Raw genomic sequence first — 18,512 nt, forward strand, 5'->3', positions numbered from 1 at the left:
CATTCCTCCCTGAGGTCCCTTCTAGCTCAAATATTCTGAATCCTAGGATTCCATTTTCCCACAATGTGCAGCACAGGTCTTGCATCCTTACTCCTTATAGATAAATGGTCTTAATTAGGAAATGGAGTTATTTGGTCCCAACTTTGTGGCAGAAATTATCCCAAAGTATTAAACAAAGTATTAAACCAGATTTGCTTCCCTCATAACAAAATAAAATACCCTATCAGATCTGTTAAGATGGCAAAAAGGTAAAATGATAAATGTTGGAGGGTCTGCAGGAAAACATACACGTGCACTACTCATGGGTCTGTGAACCAGTCCAATCACCTTGGAGAGCAATTTGTAGTTATTCCCCAAAAGCTATTAAATTGTTCATACCCTTTTACCCAGTGCTCTCTACACCAAAGAGACCAAATAAAGAGAGGAAAATTCACATGTACAAAACTAAAGCAGCTTTTTGTAGAGGCAAAGAGGTGATGTTCACTAGTTGAAGAATGGCTGAACAAATTGTAGCATATGAATGTGAAGGAATACTATCATGCTATAAGAAATGATAAGGGGAATGAGAGTTTCAGAAAAAAAAATTGGTAGACTTGCATGAAGTCAAGTGAGCGGAATGAAGAGAACAATTTATACAATAATAGTAATATTGTAAAGAAAATCAATTTCTAAAAAATTAATTTTGAAAGACTTAGTAACTCTAACATAATGACTTACCACAGTTCTAAATGATTTTTCCCTCTTTAAAAGAATAATATTTTAATTTTCCCTCATTTCATGTAAAAGCAATTTTTAAAACTTTTTTTTTTAATTTGGTGTTCCTAATTCTCTTCCTCCCCCCTTCCACCCTCTTTTCGGGACAATAAACAATTTGACGTAGGTTATTCATGTACAATCATGCAAAACATTTCCATATTAGTCATGTTGTAAAAGAAAACACAGACCAAAACAAAACAACAAAAACATCCATGAACAAATAAAGTGGAAAATAGCAATCTGAAATTTGCAGTCAGACTTCATCAATTCTTTCTCTCAATGTAATTAGTATTTTCATCATGGATCCTTTGGGATTGTCTTGGATCATTGCATTTCTAAGAATAGCTAAGTCATTCACAATTGTAAGTATATGTTAGTCCTGTACATGAGCCTTTTCCTTTCTAGTACAAATGCTGAGAAGTAACTTAGTTCATTTGGAGGAACCTTTGCAACCAAATAGGAAATCATTTTGAATATTCTATTTTCTGCATAATATTCTTCCAACTTTACTTTGCATGAAATGTTCATATAAGGCTTTCCATTACTTATAGCAAAATAATATTTCTTTATAAAGAAATTGTATTATAATACAATTTGTTTAGCCATTTCTCATTTCATGGACATTCCTTCAACTTCCAATTCTTTGTCACCACAAAAAGAGCTGCTATAAATATTTTTGTACAAATAGGTCCACTCTCCCTCCCACTTCTTAAAAATTTATTTTGGCTGGGAAAACATTTTTACATCCAAAGGATCTGATAAAGGCCTCATTTCTAAAATATATAGAGAATTGACTTGAATTTATAATAGTTCAAGCCATCCTCCAAATGATAAATAGTCAAAGGATATGAACAATTTTCAGATGAAGAAATTGAAACTATTTATATACATTAAAAGGTGCTCCAAATCACTATTGATCAGAAAAATGCAAATTAAGACAACTCTGAGATACCACTATACACTTCTCAGATTGGCCAAGATGACAGGCAAAAATAATGACAAATGTTGGATGGGATGTGGGAAGAAAACTGATACATTGTTGGTGGAATTGTGAAAAAATCCAACCATTCTGGAGAGCAATCTGGAACTATGCTCAAAAAGTTATCAAACTGTGCATACCCTTTGATCCAGCAGTGCTACTATTGGGCCTATATCCCAAAGAAATACTAAAGAAGGGAAAGGGACCCACATGTACAAAAATATCTGTGGCAGCCCTTTTTGTAGTGGCAAGAAAGTGGACACTGAATGGATACCTGTAAAGGGCTGAAATAGGTGCACTGGAATCAGACAATTGAGCACTTAAGGCCAATTACCTATTGGACAATACTCTATTACCATATGCTTGGAAAATGGCCCTTCTCATTATTCTGTGCTGGCTCGATTTTTTGGTGTATACAGAGAATTGTGGGAGGGATTGGGAGTGGAGTAAAACAAGCCAGAGTCACTTTGGTGGTGGATGAAGAGAAGGGAGGTTGTGGAGAGTTTGTGTCCATCCCTTTCACTTCTCCCCCTAAAGACCAAGAATAAAGACCAAGGATTTTATTTATCCTGACTCTGGCTGATTCTGAGGCCTCCAGGGAGCTAACCTGGACATCACATTTGGTGCCCAACATGTGAACCAAGGACCCTAATTTCACTGAAGAAGTCCCTGGTGATCAGGAAATAGGGTGAGTATTTTAATAGACAAACAGGGAACTTTGTTAAGGGCTAAACTAGTAACCTTTTCTAGCTGAAATGGGGCAGATATTAGGAAAAGATTCTCTCCCCTCCACTCCACCCCCACCCCCAGCCCAAAGGGGGTGCTATAGAAAGCATACTTAAGTTGATCAAGGGACAAGGCTTACTTGTAACTTGGGAGCAGATTGCTGGACTCTTGGGTACATTAGAACGCACTTCCCCTTGGTTCTTAAAGGAAGAAGATATAGAGGCAGATAACTGGAAACTAGTAGTAGATCAACTATGTGAATACTACAATGATCAAGGTCCTGATTCAATTTCCAAGGAAACATTCTCTCTATATATAACATAATACAATTGGCCTTAAAGAATCCTGAAAGTTATAAAAAAAGAAAAGTTTTCAGAACAGCCAGATGAGGAAGTGTGAGGAAAAAGAAGATCCAGGACAGATTAATGGCAATATCACCAGAGGGCATGAGAACTTAAGTGAGGTTGAAGGTCATGGTGATTCCTGCTCTCACAAGGCAGCTTCAACTCCCCTTATGGAGCAGGTCCTTGACACTCCCCCATCAAAGTTCCAAAATGGAGGGAGGAGGAATAGTGAGAAGGGCCACCAGCCCCTCCCTCCCAGCAATCACCCCCTTCTATGACTAGATTACAAAAGGCACTACTTAAAGCCACAGAAGAAGGCCAGGATTTAGCTGATTTGAAAATCAATATGTATCCTGTGATTCAATAGTTTAATTCTTCAGGCCAAGAAGGTAGAAGATACACTCCTTTTGATCTAGAAATCCTCAAAAACCTGAAAAAGGCTTGCTCTCTTTATGGGGCTACATCATCTTATGTTAAAATGTTATTATGGAATTTGGCTTATGAAGTCTTAACCCCTAGGGACTGGAAATCTATAGCAAGCACATGCTTAGAACCTGGACAAAACTTGTTGTGGCTTTCTGAGTATAGTGAGCTCTGTAAGATACAAGCCAAACAAAATAGTCAAAGTGGAGTATTCTCCAATCACTTATGACTAACTAACAGGTGTAGGTTCTTATGCAAACATTTCAGTACAGATTAATTACCCCATAGTAGCATATAAGCAAATTGCTGCTGCTGCTATCAAAGCATAGGATTTTATCCCTGGTAAACATGACAAAGGAGAGACCTTCACAAAAATTGCACAAGGGCCAAATGAACCCTTTGCTGATTTTGTGGGACATTTGCAGACAGCTGTCATACAAACTATTGGTGAAAATGCAGCAACAGAAATTATGATAAGGCAACTTGCTAAAGAAAATGCTAATGAGGTTTGTAGAAGAATTATACTAGGACTATGCAAGGATGCTCCTTTAGAGGAGATCATAAGATTCTGTGCCACCATGGGCACAAATACCTTTTATAGCCAGGCTATGATGCAGACTTCCTAAGATCCGAACATGAGAAGACAGGGTCCCTTTTGTCAAGGGACTTCCAGAGAGACTTGTCAATGCTTTTAATATGGTAAAGTAGGGCATCTGAAAGCTCAATGTTGGCATAGAGACAGAGTGAGAAAACAAGGTGGGAGAACAAAACCCAAACCCCATGTCCAAAATGCAACAGAGGCTTCCATTGGGCATCAGAATGTAGACTGATTCAGGGAAAAGGGATGAGGGGCCCAGTCCCAAGGCCCAAGGCAAAAAATACTTGGGGCATGATGGCAGCCGATGCTACACCCAGAGAATACCTAGAAGTTCAATATCCAGACATGACCAATCAACCAGGAAGCCATTTGATGGGAGAAGGGGATTATACAACCAATCAGCGCGGAAGCAACCTAATGGGAAAAAGGGATTACAATTGGGGAGAATAGAGTTGTATGCAGTTGGGACAACTGAGATACAACCTGGAGAGGTGAAATCTCTTCCTCTCCAGTTATGGATCCCATGCCTCCAGGAACAGTAGGCTTACCATTTAACCTCCTGAGAGTACTCACAAAACAATGTTCATCCATACACTGATGTGGGAAACTGGGGAATGTGTAAATAATATCCCAGTCACTAATACAGGTAGACATTGTGTGACTTATTAATCAGGATAAGTAGTAGCATCAGGTTTACTGATACAGACTCCTAATAAGCAATCTTGTGATAGTTGTCCAGATTCTGACTCCAAACAACAGAATCCAGGAATATTCTTGACAGCAGCCGTGACAGTTGACCAACCTATGTTCACTATTTATATAAATGGCATACCATTAGAAGGATTGGTAGACACTGATGCAAATCGTACAGTCATTAGAAGTGCCAACTGGCCCAGTCACTGGTCAAAGATTAAGGCAGACACCTACAGGATCAATAACAACTGAAATTAGTGCTATCCCTTTGAGATGGAGTTTTAAAGACAAAACAGGAGTTTTTACTCCTTTTTTGTTGAAAAAATCCCCATCAATCTGTGGGGAAGAGACATTTTACAAAAATTAGGATTACAAATGAGTACTTAAATTCTTTAGGCAGGGCTGCTGTTAAAGGCCTGCCAACACTTTCACCTGTTCCTATACAAAAGAAAACTGATACACCAGTGTGGATAGAACAGTGGCCCTTAGCTAGTGATAAAATTCAGGCCTTATTAGATATAGTACAGGAGCAACTTGACCAAGGACACTTACAACCTTCTCTAAGTCCTTGGAATTTCCCAGTATTTGTTGTAAGAAAGAAATCTGGGAAAAAAAAAAAAAAGAAAGAAAGAAATCTGGAAAATGGAGGATGTTGATTGACTTAAGAAAGGTAAATGAACAGATGAAAACTATGGGTACTCTTCAGCCTGGACTTCAATCTCCTACTTATTGCCTAGAGAATGGCCTCTTTGGGTTATAGGCATTAAGGATTGTTTCTATTCTATCCCTCTAGATAAGGAGGATATGAAAAGATTTGCCTTTTCAGGGCACAGTGTTAACTTAGCTGAGCCTTATTTGATAAAATACAACATTCATTCCTACTAAAAATGCTTGAGAGTATAGGAATAAATGGACTATTCCATAAAATAGTCAGGAGCATATATTTAAGACCATCAGTAAGCATAATATGTAATGGAGATAAACTGGAACCTTTCCCAGTAAGATCAGGAGTGAAACAAGGTTGCCCACTATCACCATTACTATTCAATATTGTATTAGAAATGCTAGCCTCAGCAATAAGAATTGAGAAAGAGATTAAAGGAATAAGAGTAGGTAATGAGGAAATCAAACTGTCACTCTTTGCAGATGATATGATGGTATACTTAGAGAACCCCAGAGATTCTAATAAAAAGTTATTAGAAATAATTCACAACTTTAGCAAAGTTGTTGGATACAAAATAAATCCACATAAATCCTCAGCATTTTTTATACATCACCGACAAAATGCAACAGCAAGAGATACAAAGCGAAATTCCATTCAAAACAGATGTCAAGAATATAAAATATTTGGGAATCCATCTACCAAAGAAAAGTCAGGAATTATATGAATAAAATTACAAAACACTTGCTACCAAAATAAAGTCAGATTTAAATAATTGGAAAGACATTCAGTGCTCGCGGATAGGCCAAGCGAATATAATAAAGATGACAATACTCCCCAAACTAATCTATTTATTTAGTGCTATACCAATCAGACTCCCAAGAAACTATTTTAATGACCTTGAAAAAATAACAACAAAATTCATATGGAAGAATAAAAGTCAAGAATTTCAAGGGAATTAATGAAAAAAAAGTCAGGTGAAGGTGGTCTAGATGTACCTGATCTAAAGCTATATTATATAGCAGCAGTCACCAAAACCATTTGGTCTTGGCTAAGAAATAGACCAGTCGATCAGTGGAACAGATTAGGTACAAAGGACAAAAAAGGGTACAACTATAGTAATCTAGTGTTTGACAAATCCAAAGATACCAACATTTGGGATAAAAATTCATTATTTGAAAAAGACTGTTGGGAAAACTGGAAATTAGTATGGCAGAAATTAGATATTGGCCCACACTTAACACCATATACCAAGATAAGATCAAAATGGGTCCAGGCATAAAGAATAAGACCATAAATAGATTAGAGGAACAGAGGATAGTCTACCTTTCAGACCTGTGGAGGAGGAAGGAATTTATGACCAGAGGAGAACTAGAGATCATTATTGATCACAAAATAGAAGATTTTGATTACATCAAACTAAAAAGTTTCTGTACAAACAAAACTAATGCAAACAAGATTAGAAGGGAAGTAACAAATTGGGAAAATATTTTTACAGTTAAAGGTTCTGATAAAGGCTTCATTTCCAAATTATATAGAGAACTGACCCTAATTTATAAGAAATCAAACCATTCTCCAATTGATAAATGGTCAAAGGATATGAACAATCTCAGATGATGAAATTGAAATTATATCCACTCATATGAAAGAGTGTTCCAAATCACTACTGATCAGAGAAATGCAAATTAAGACAACTCTGAGATACCACCACACACCTGTCAGATTGGCTAAGATGACAGGAACAAATGATGATGAATGTTGGAGGGGATGTGGGAAAACTGGGACACTGATGCATTGTTGTTGGAGCTGTGAAAGAATCCAACCATTCTGGAGAGCAATTTGGAACTATGCCCAAAAAGTTATCAAACTGTGCATACCCTTTGATCCAGCAGTGCTGCTATTGGGCTTATATCCCAAAGAAATACTGAGGAGGGGAAAGGGACCTGTATGTGCCAAAATGTTTGTGGCAGCCCTTTTCGTAATGGCTAGAAACTGGAAGATGAATGGATGTCCATCAATTGGAGAATGGTTGGGTAAATTATGGTATATGAAGGTTATGGAATATTATTGCTCTGTAAGAAATGACCAGCAGGAGAAATACAGAGAGGCTTGGAGAGACTTACATGAACTGATGCTGAGTGAAATGAGCAGAACCAGAAGATCACTGTACACTTCAACAACAATACTGTATGAAGATATATTCTGATGGAAGTGGATATCTTCAATATAAAGAAGATCCAACTTACTTCCAGTTGATCAATGATGGACAGAACCAACTACACCCAGAAAAGGAACACTGGAAATTGAATGTAAAGAGTTAGCACTACTGTCTTTCTACCCAGGTTACTTATACCTTCGGAACCCAATTCTTAACGTGCAATAAGAAAATTGGATTTCCACACATATATTGTATCTAGGTTATACTATAACACATGTAAAATGTATGGGCTTGCCTGTCATCTAGGGGAGGGAGAAGAGGGAGGGAGGGGAAAATTTGGAAAAATGAATAAAAGGGATAATGTTATAAAAAAATTACTCATGCATATGTACTATCAAAAAATTTTTTATAATTATAAAATTAAAAAAACTCAGCTGAGCCTTATGAAATATATGAATGGACAGTTTTGCCACAGGGAATGAAAAACAGCCTTATTATGTGTCAAATGTATGTTGCTGCTGCTCTTATTCCAGTAAGAAAAAGCATTTCCAAAAGTAATGTTATTACATTACATGGATGATATATTGGGATGTGTACCTGAGGAGCAAATGTTAGAAGCGCAAAACACACTAAGGAACTACAAATTGCACATAGCTCCAGAAAAAATTCAAAGACATGCTCCTTCTCAATATTTAGGATATGAGGTATACTCTAAGATGCTTACAGTACAAAAATTTTCCTTAAGAACAGAGAAGCTAAACACCTTAAATGACTTTCAGAAATTGATAGGTGATAGCCAATGGATGCGTCCAATGTTAGGCTTGACTACCTATCAATTGCAGCCATTATATGACATTTTAAGGAGAAACAGTGCTTTAAACTCACCATACCAGCTTACATAAGAAGCTCAAGAGGCTTTGAGAGAAGTTGAACTGGCTTTATGCATTGTGGTTGAAAGGGTCACTCAAAAACTCTTGGAAATATCAGTTTTTGCTACACAAGAGGAACCCACAGCAGTCCTTCATCAAGGAGACAGTGTGATTGAGTGGGTGAACCTCCCAGCACAACCAGAACAAAACCTTACTCCTTACCCAGTGCTTGTGGCTAGAATTTTATTAAAGGCCATTAAGCAAGCAGTTCAATTATCTGGGATAAGACCTGACAAGATATACACCTTCTATACTAATGCACAAATTATGTGTGCTGTGAAACCACCCCAGAGTGCCAAATTTTATTAGTCATGGCTCCAAATTTTACACATGGGTCTTTATTAAAGATAACCAGACTATTATATAATTGGTGATGGATTCTTGAAGAAAAATTTATAAAGTTCCTCTTAAAGGACCAACTATCTTTACAGATGCATCCAAACATAATATTTGTGCTGTATACTTTCATGACTTAACTATAAAGAGAGTAGTCAGAACTCCTTTTCAGTCCACTCAGCAGAATGAATTGTATGCAATCATTCTAGCTCTTACTTATTATCCGGGAGATATAAATATAATATCTGATTCAGCCTATTCAGTAGGTGTGGTACAAAGAATTGTCACAGCCCAAATAAAATTTGTAGCCTCTAATATATATCACCTCTTTAAGGAATTTCAAGAGCAAGTGAGAATGCATCCAGGTAAGATTTATATCTTGGATATCCACTCTCATAATGGACTTCTAGGTCCTATTTTTGATGGTAATTCAAAGGCAGATAGTCTTCTAACTATATTAGCCAGTACTCCTTTATTTCAGGAAGCACAAAAATCTCATTCTAAATATCATCAGGCTGCTCGAGCTTTATGTTTACAATTTGGAATAACAAGAGAGGAAATTAGGAGCATAGTAAAAGCCTGTACAGCTTGCCTTCCTTTCCACGCTCCTATACTCCCTCCATGGAAGAACCCTCGTGGTTTGAGACCCAATGAAATTTGGCAAATGGATGTGACCCATTATAAATCTTTTGATCGTCTGTCTTTTATCCATGTTGTGGTAGACACCTTTTCAGGATTCACTTTTGCAATACCAGCAGCAAAAGAGACAGCCAGAGTGGTCAATGAATTCCTTATACAAGAATTTGCAATTATGGGTGTTCCACAAGCAATAAAAACAGATAATGGACCTGCATATACTTCTAAACATTTTGCACACTTTTGTGCACACTATATGATTTTACACACCACTGGTATACCCTTTAATCCTCAAGGACAGGCAATAGTAGAGAGGAGAAATAGAGACATTAAGACGCTCCTCCAAAAACAAAAGAAAGGGAGAGCCACAGGTAACCCTAGAGAACTTCTAAATCTATCTCTTTATACTATTAACTTCTTGATTTTTGACAAAGATGCACTGGCTCCAGCAGACAGGTTTTATAACCCACCAGAAGGGCAGGGTCCAGTGCAAGAATCTCCACTATCTTTAGATAATCACAAGGTGATGTGGAGAGACTCAGAAAGTGGTGAATGGAAGGGACCAGACAGGTTAACTGCTTGGGATGATGGGGGTTGAGGTCCCTTTAAGATTCCTTTCTAATTTTCCAATCCATGGCTGACCTTGATTCACAAATCCTGGTCAAAGGCACCCTTTGAATATCCGGGCCCAGCCCCCGCTATCAGCTCAGCTTCCCCCAGCCCTCACCTGATCTGAGCTAACTGAAAAACCGGCTGAGAACTTAGGGGTACTGCCCATCATCTTTTGGGTATAAAAGAGGTGAGCCAGAGTACTCTCTTTGCAGGAGCCCTCCCAGCCAACACATGGTATTAATGAGGGAAAGGAAAGGGGGAACCCCATTTCTCAGCGCATAGATAATCCCATGAGGCACAGTGTCCCCTGTAAAATGAATTTACAGGCCCGAAAACCTAGATTGATAAATAAAAGGTTTATTGTAGGAATTTGGAAGTAAAGCTCAGTTAGAAAGACGCCAGGGCCAAAGGTGGCCGCTGGAGGGCAGGGACCCTTACATGGCTGGAAGGATACCATGTGTTGGCTGGGTGGGCTCCTGCAATGAGGGCGCTCTGGCTCACCTCTTTTATACCCAAAAGATGATGGGCGGTACCCCTAAGTTCTCTGTGGGCTTTTCAGTTAGCTCAGATCAGGTGAGGGCTGGGGGAAGCTGAGCTGATGATGGTGGGGGCTGGGCTCAGATATTCAAAGGGTGTCTTTGACCAGGATTTGTGAATCAAGGTCAGTCATGGGTTGGGCAATTAGAAAGGAATCTTAAAGGGACCTCAAACCTCATCAGTTCCCCCCTTAAACAGTTGAGACTTAAATTTATTTAAGAAAAAAAGAAAATATGGGACAGTGTCCTTCATTTAAGGAAAGGTTGAAGATTTTCTCCAAAGATCTTCAGAGTAGCGGGGTCCCTTCGTCTTGTTCCCCCCTCAAACCATCGCCTCCAGATGCATGTGGGAAAAGGGGCATTGATCTCCTCTTTAACTGCTTTGAGCTGACAAGGGTCATAGAGATTTGGGGTTCTATGCCAGGAAGTGAGGCGTGAGGTGTGGGGATGGCAGCAGGGCATCGAGGAGGTGTCCCAGTCAGTTGTCCCCAGTCAATGTTCTCCAGGCTGAGAGGCCAGCTGAGAATCCAAAATGTGAAGCCTAGAGAAAACAGATCTCGGGAACAGATTAAAAGTGGGATGTCATCCAGGGTGGAGATGGTGACATTCAGGAGAATGGGGCCTTTAGCAAGAAATGCATCAGGTCCCTTCTGTGGGCTGCTTGTCTGATGGCCCAGCTAATTATCAAAGAGAAATAGGAGAAAATGCTGAGAAAAGATTATTTGTAGCCTAGCCCTTTCACCCTTAATTTCCAGGAAAGCTAATTTCTCCTGGGGTTGGGATTAAGAGTGTAGACCAGAAGCCGGGAGAGGCAAGAAGCCTTGATATCTAGTAGATTTAATGAACCACTGCTCTTCTGTAAGGCAGGGTCCAGGGATGGGCATATCCCCAGTTGTCAGAGCTGCAGATCAAGATAAGAATGCGGTTTAAGCTCTTGGAAATGTTGGAAAAACTGTGCTGCTTTTTTTTTGAAAAGAGTTGGTTATTCAATAAGCAAAGATCCTGAATCTTTTCCTTCTTAGTTTCCCCACTCTTTATGGAGGAGGGGTGCACAGTATCAGCATTGCCTACCCAGCTTACCGGCGCTTGAGGTGTTCGGGCTGTCCTGAGATAAAAGGGAAACAAGGCCAGACCTCAAATTCCTACTAGGGAGCAGGATGCTGAGGGGCCAGGTGAACCCTTGTGGTGTTCTGTGGTGGTGAGAAGACAGCTCCTCCTGCTCCGATTCAGGGCAGAGACTAGAGTCTTTTAAGGCTTAAGTGTAGAAGAGATTTGCATTAAGAGAGCATCTCTGCTTCATTCTGAGTGTCTGGAGGCCGGAGTTGCCCTGAGGAGAGAATTGAGAGCCTCTGGTTAACGAGATAAAGGGAAACCAACAGGTGTTAGAAATCAGTTTGGGTCTTATAGATATCTATTATTTGTCCAATAGCAGACAGATGACGAGGCTAAATGCTTATTTGCCCAAGCATTTAGGATACAATGATTATATATAATCAGGCTAGAAACAGCAAGGTATGACAATTGAATCGCATTAACAGTTTCTATTGATTATTGCTCTGATCTTAAAACCAGTTACATGAGGGAAAAATGTAAGAACAAACAAATATTTATCATAACCTTATGTTGATAACAATGAGGAATTTGTCCCCATAGGTTCATATCCAAGTAGATGATATTCATACAAATCTGTTTTTAAAATACCCAATGCAAATACAATCACATACAGAATGTCTAATTCCACATAAGAGAATTGAAGAAGTTAGCAGTTAAACTTTTAGAAATAAATCCTACCGAAGTATGGATAGCATTCACAGAAACCCAGGCTAAGTTTGGTTATTGCTCTTTTCCCAACCTTTTTGATTCAAAGGGGCTAACAGCAGGGAAGCCCTGTTAAGGTGGGTGGAGAGAGATTAGTTAATCTGTTCAGTGGAGTTTGAGAGGCAGTAACCAGACCCCAACTCTATAGCCTTCATTCCCTTTAAGCGTCCCTAAGGGAGAGAGAGATTATTTCGCCAGAGCTTGTGCCATGACGTCTCAATGACTAATGCTTGGCTTGAGCATAGAGCTCCAGACAGCGTCAGTATCCTTCCAGCCATGTAAGGGTTCCTGCCCACCCAGCGGCCACCTCTGGTCCTGGCATCTTTGTAACTGAACTTTACTTCCAAATTCCTACAATAAACCTTTTATTTATCAATCTAGGTTTTCAGGCCTGTAAATTCATTTTACAGGGGATGCTGCGCCTCATGGGATTATCTATGCACCGAGAAATGGGGTTCCCCCTTTCCTTTCCCTCATTAGGGGGAGAGGGTTTGCTTGTATTTCCACAGATGGAGAAGGAATCAGATGGGTGCCAATGAGTTGTATTTGCCTTGTCCATTGGAGAGAGATGGAGCAGACCCTTGAAATGAAGAAGACCCAAGAAACATCGGGTGGTTCCGTTGCCGACAATGCCCACCACTGAAAGAGCATGGCAGTTATGGCATTTGACTCATGGATATCAAAAATTGTTGAACTTCAAAACCCTCAGGAATCATTGGAATCCCTAAGACATGAAAAGATTGTTGTAGGACTTGAAAACCCTCAGGAATCATTGGATTCTCTGAGACATCATAAGACTATTGCAAGACTTAAAAATCTGTAGGAATCATTGGATTCACTAACATAAAAAGACTGTTATAGGACTTCAAAAACTTGCAGGGATCATTAGATCCCTGACACGTGAAGCAATGGACTATAGATTAGTTTTGGACTATCTCTTGGCTGCTGAAGGAGGCGTATGTGTGATTGTTGTTTACATACCCTCCTTCTAACACTTCTGGAAATCTGTTACAACACCATGTAGATTCATATTGTTTGTTATATCACTACTTGCATGTACAATTCATGTTTGTTACGCCACATTGAACCTGCACCAGCTGTGGAGAGAGTCATCACCATAGCCTGTGCTTTATTGCTATGTGCTCCATGCTGATGGGTTTGTACCTACCTGTTTCTAGTAAGACCCTTCAGCCCAGAAACCCTCTAGTAATATCTGGCTTGACTCCCCAATTCCCTTTAGTGCTTTTCATCTCTCTTCCTGAGAAGTCAGGGATGATGTGATCACCTCCTTTTCAGTGTTTTCACCTCCTTTCCTGAGAAGTCAGGGATGGCGTGACCACCTGTGTTCTAAAACAAAAGAAAGCAGGAGATGTAAAGGGCTGAAACTCTGAATAGGTGCATGAGAATCAGACAATCGAGCATTTAAGGCTAATTACCTATTGGACAATACTCTATTATCATATGCTTGGAAAATGGCCCTTCCCACTATTCTGTGCTGGCTTGATCTTTTGGTGTATACAGAGAATTGTAGGAGGGATTAGGGGGTGGAGAAAGACAAGCCAGAATCACTTTGGCAGTGGATGAAGAAAAGGGAGAGTTTGTGTCTATCGCCTTCACTTCTTCTCCTAAAGACCAAGAATAAAAAGCAAGGAGAGTATTTAACACAACATAGCATTCTTTCTCACTCTCTGTTGTTATTTGCTTGCATTGTGTTTTCTTTCTCAGTTTTTCTTCTTTCTTGATCTGATTTTTCTTATGCAACAAGATAATTGTACAAAAATGTATACATAGATTAGATCTAACATGTATTTCAACATATTTAGCATATATTGGACTACCTGCCAACTAGGGGAGGGGGTGTGGGAAAGGAGGGGAAAATTTGCAACAAAAAGTTATGCAAGGGTCAATGTTGGAAAAATTACCAATGCATATATTTGTAAATAAAAAGTTTCAATAAAAAAGTTTAAAAACCTTAATTTAAAAAAATTCTTTTTGGAATACAGATTTAGTAGTGGTATTGGCAGATCAAAGAGTATACACAGTTTTATAGCCCTCTCATCATAGTTCCAAATTGATCTCCAGAATGGTGGGACCAGTTCACAACTCTAGGATCCTAATTTTCCCATATTCCCCCCAACATTTGTCATTTTCATTTTCTGTCATAGTATTCAATCTGATAGGTGATAGGTGGTATTTCAGAGTTGTTTTCATTTGCATTTCTCTAATAGTGATTTAGAGAATTTTTATATGACTATAGATAGCTTTGATTTTTTCATCTGAAAACTGCCTTTTCATATGCTTTGATCATTTATCAATTGGGGGATGACTTCTATTACAAAAATTCGATTCCATTTTCTATATATTTGAGAAATGAGGTCTTTATCAGAGGTACTTGCAAATATCTCCCCCCCAAGATACTGCTTTCCTTCTAATTTTGGTTACATTGGTCTTGTTTGTGCAGTGTAGATTGAAACATTTTCTTCTTCTTCTGTTCTTTCTCTTTGGGCAATATGTGAATTTATTTTTCATTACTAATAAATATTTATAATAGGTTTAGTTTCTCTTGCTTCTCAGTGGGGAAGGGAAGAAAATGAAAGAGAGAAAATTCAGAACTGAAAAGAATATATTTAATTTAAAAAACAAATTAAAATAGTTAAGCAAAAGCAACTGGTGACTATATTTGACTATGTTTGTAACATTTTACTTTAGTAGTCTCCTGTCTGTCTGCCCAGAGGAGGTAGGTATCTCACTATCTATTCTTTGAGACCTTATTAATTTTTCAGTTGCTCAAAGTTCAAATTCCTTTCAGTGAACTTTCATCATCTGTATGTGTACAAACATACACACACACACACTTTATATATATACACTCAGGTATGTATATGTAATTTATCTGTTTCCATGTATTTACATGTAAAACAATGTTTAACCTTTGTTTTTAACATTTTTGAGTTCCACATTTTGTCTTCTCCCCCTTTCCCTCCCCCTTCACTGAGAAGGCAAGCCATTTGATAAAGGTTATATATGTGCAATCATGCAAAATCCAATATTTCACTCGCATGTTGTGAAAGAAAATACAGATCAAAAGAAAAAAGAAAGAAAGCAGTAAGCTTTGATTTACATTCAGATTCCACCAGTTCTTTCTCCAGGGCAGGTAGCATTTTTTCATCTAGCTCTTTCATAATTGTCTTGGATCTCAGTGATTTTTTCATTTACATTGCTGTAGCCACATCTTCATTCACCCCATCCCCACCTTCTCATCTCTTTCCCTGGCTACTTGATCACAGTGGTTTGAAAGCAGTGATACTGAACAATTAAAATCCAAAAGACAGATAGGTTTAGAATTTAGCTAAGAAGGGATGTTTTGGAATGCTGTTCAAAATGTTAAAAAAAAAAAAAAACTTGAAATCTGAACACTCTATTAACCCCTCATTCTCTCCTCCACATCTGGAATTTCCTCTTGGTCAACAATCCCCAATATTTTCAGGACACACCTACTAAATCTGCCATGATCACATAGTTTATTGAATATAGCAAAAATGAAACAATAGAGGTTAAATTCTCTTACATAATGACAATCAAAGCTAATATACAGTGCTTTAAAAATTAGCAGAGAACTACAAGGAGCAATTTTTAGCCATCGCCTCAAATCTCCTCCTGCTTGCCCTCTTGGGCTGAAGGGAAGTTTTTGCGGCTCCCTCTAGAAGTCATGGAAAGAGGGATAAGTTATCAAGGGCACCCAACTCTGGGGGAGAGTGGAAAGAGGAGAGACAGAGAGATAGAGACAAACCAGAAAGAGACACATAAAAGAGACAGAGGCAGATACAGAGACAGTCAGCTGAGACAGAAACATAGAAACAGACATACACAGAGAGACAGAGACAAACTGAGATGGAGACAGAGAGAGAGATAGACACACAGAGACAAAGAACTCTCTTCTCTAGCTCACCAGCTAATGGAATTTATTGTCAATAGCTTACTCCTGACTACACTAGCTTTATCTCTGCTCTAAGATATGGCTTTTGTCTCTAAGTCTGATCTCTGTCATCCTGATTAGACACTTGAATTTCTTCCCAAAGCCACATTGACTATAGTGCTAGAGTGGCTCCTCACCTCATAGAAACATGTAGTCTTAGTCTAAGCAATGACTACAACTGCTTGCTCTCTGAGGCCTGGGCGTCAAGAGTGGCAGAAGGAAACAGAGAGAGACAATTCTGGACAGCAGTCCCTGAATCACATTCCTTTTATCCTATTGAATGTCCCTTGTAGATGCATACCTCCCCCTTTCTTTCCCCAGTTTCCTTTGGAAGAAGTGAGGGGTGAGATCTCCAGGCTAGATGTCTTCCCAAACATGGCCCTAGAATAAATAATTTAAAAGAGGTAAAGTGGTATGGGGACATATATGAAATAAGAACCAGAAAGATCTAATCTCTATATACATATATGTATATAAATATATATTTTATCATTCATCATTTCCTATAAATCTTACTATGTCTCTATATTTTTCACTGATTTGTCACTGATTACTACTGATGATGCTATTCTAGTACTTTAACATACCACAATTTGTTTAGTCATTTCCCCAATCCATAGGCATCCACTTTGTTTCTAGCTCTTTGCTACCATAGAATCTGCTTTGATATTTTGGAATACATATGGAACTTTGTTTTTGTCTTTTATCTCTGGGAGCAGAGGATGAGACCATGTCCAAGAATTCTTATATGTTCATCATATTTAAATTTGTATTTTGTTTGTGTATGTAACTTAGCTTTCCCATTAGACTTTGAGCATCCCAAAGTAAGGGACCACATTTCTTTTTCTTTGTATTTTTCTACCTTGCCTATCATAGAATGGGTGTTCAATATAGTTTTATGTTTAATTCCTACTTCCCCTCTAGGGATCCTCCCCAAGCTGATCGGAGAAAAAACAAAACAAAACAAAACAAAAAAAACCCCAACTGATAGATGAGCATTCCTGACAGGAGCCCTGATGTTGAAATAATTTACTTGTTCCTGTAATCTCCTGGAAAAACTAGGTAGCTGAAACCCAGAAGCAAAAATGGGAGGTAGGAGGTGGAGCTGGTTTAGATCTTACCTTTGTCCCAAACTCACTGGGTGACCTTAGATCTTTGTATCCCCAGCACCTAGTAGAGGTGCTTGGCACATGAGAGTCACTGATTAAATGCTTGTTTGACTATTGGAGACACGACATTGTCAACTATCTTTCTGGGTCTTAATTTCCTCCAATGTAAAATGAATGAGTTAATAGATAATATTTCTGTTTGTGGCAGAAACTAAAAACCGAGTGGATGCCAATCAGTTGGAGAATGGCTGAATAAATTACAGTATATGAATGTTATAGAATATTATTGTTCTATAAGAAACAATCAGCAGGATGGTTTCAAAAAGGCCTGGAGAGACTTGAATTAACTGATGCTGAGTGAAATGAGCAGAACTAAGAGATCATTGCACACTTCAACAACGATACTACATGAGGATGTATTCACACCAGTTCCAATAATCTTGTGATGAAGAAGGTGCCATCTGCACCCAGAGAGAGGATGTGGGAACTGAGTATGGACTACATACAACATAGCATTTTCACTCTTTTTGTTGTTTGCTTGCATTTTATTTTCTTTCTCATTTTTTCCTTTTTGATCTGATTTTTCTTGTGCAGCATGATAAATGTGAAAATATGTTAGAAGAATTGCATATATTTAACATATATTGGATTACTTGCTATCCAGGGGAAGGAGTGGGGGGAGGCGATGAGGGGAAAATATTAGAACACAAGGTTTTGCAAGGGTGAATGTTGAAAATTATCCATGCCTATGTTTTGAAAATAAAAAGTCTTAATAAAAATAGCTAATGTTTCTTCTAGCTCTAACAGCACTTAGCACAGTGATAAGTACATAATAAATGCTTGATATTATGTGCTAGTTGACTATCATTCCTGGAATCAAAATTATAGAATTACAATTCCTGCAATAGGAAGAATGTCAGAGGCCATCTTGTTAAATTAGTCCCTGACCAAGAAATCATCCTTTCCTTAAGACCTCCCTTGAAGTCTTTGAAGACCTGTAGTCACAGAATTCTCAAAGCAGATCATGACATCAGGGGGGTGATACTATGACATGCAAGTGAATTGTATTTAAGTGAGAGTGGACTGTGCAAAGTCACCTGCCTCACTTTTCCCTCCAGAGACAGTTGAGTTCAGTGCTCAAAATGACTGGAGATGGTACTGGATGCAATGGAAAACCTTGGCCTTTTTAAGCTAAGGTCTTCAACAGGTCCCAGTTTGACAG

The sequence above is a fragment of the Sminthopsis crassicaudata genome, chromosome 3 (assembly GCF_048593235.1).
Source record: "Sminthopsis crassicaudata isolate SCR6 chromosome 3, ASM4859323v1, whole genome shotgun sequence".
Classification (NCBI taxonomy): domain Eukaryota; kingdom Metazoa; phylum Chordata; class Mammalia; order Dasyuromorphia; family Dasyuridae; genus Sminthopsis; species Sminthopsis crassicaudata.